Raw genomic sequence first — 1,337 nt, forward strand, 5'->3', positions numbered from 1 at the left:
GGGATATTAGTCGGGTAGCTGGGGCTTGAGAGTGGGTGGATATGACGAAAACAATAGTGGCATGGTGGGTTGGGGTTGGGTTTGGGTTTGGGGTTGGGGTAGGGTGGGGTGCAGGTGAGTGGTAGGTGTGAAGACGACAATAATAGTAGCATGGTCGTGGTGGGTGGTGATGGAATTCAATTCCTTCCATTACGCCAAGAAATGATGAATTCATTAATTTGTGGAATTCAATGAAATTTGAAGGATTTCATCCATTTCAATAAATTAACCAAATAAAAGAAATGGAAAAAGAATCTGTCATTCCAATTTCATTAAATTCCTTTTGAATTTCGCGAACCAAACAACCCCTTAGTTTTTATCTCATGTTGTTCCAACTGATATTTGTCTCATGATATACTAAATACGGGACTATTTTTTTGTCTTGTCTCGTTCCATCCTATCTATATACTGAACCCACTCTAAATACGACAAGACCCTTTGTATTTGAAATGAATACAACAATTTTTGTTTAAGTTGCTTCAAATTAATTCCTTAAAAAAGGTTGCCTCAAAATAAATGTATAATAATATATTTAATATACAATTTTTGAACAGATTTGGAGTATTATTTTTTTTAAATACCTTTAACTAAAATCAATTAATGGAGTATTTTAACTTCCTTGTTATTAGTCATAAAAAAAATATAAGATGTACACAAAATGTTATATTTACTTCGAGACGAATAAAATATTTTATGTTTATATTTTGTTTTTATTACTTTGTAAATCATTTAATGAATGTAAAAGCATATTCCACGGTATCATGTTAAGTTTTATAACCAGAAATATTGAAAGATAAAACATTTTCATTCTATTTATACTAAATGTTTATTTTTTTTATTAATCTGGATATCTAACCCGTTATGCGAACTGACTAATCCCAAGACCTGTTTTGCAGATAGCCTGAAGTCATCGTATTTAAACCTCCGTGGCCACGAGGGGATTTTTGTTCTTCATTGAATTTGAACTTAAGACCTCCATGCACTTTGACCTTTGAAGCCCAACTTCAAACCAACTAGACATCACCCTTGTGGTTAGATAGATTTCAATTAACATAAACTGATTAGATTAAAGCATTTTTCTGAATTTTGATAATTATGTTCTAATTAATTAAAAAAACGAAATTGCATGAAATAATAATCGCCTATGTATTATACATGATCATCATCACATAGAGCTGAGAGCCACATAAATCTGGAAAGATGAGTAATAAACCTCACCCCCATACTTTTCAATCAACACCATATCTATCCATTCACCCTTTGCCACCTGTCATCCCATAGTTCCCTGCTTATCTCTT

Source organism: Cynara cardunculus (assembly GCF_001531365.2).
Source record: "Cynara cardunculus var. scolymus isolate 2C chromosome LG 1, CcrdV1, whole genome shotgun sequence".
In the NCBI taxonomy this organism is placed as follows: Eukaryota; Viridiplantae; Streptophyta; class Magnoliopsida; order Asterales; family Asteraceae; genus Cynara; species Cynara cardunculus.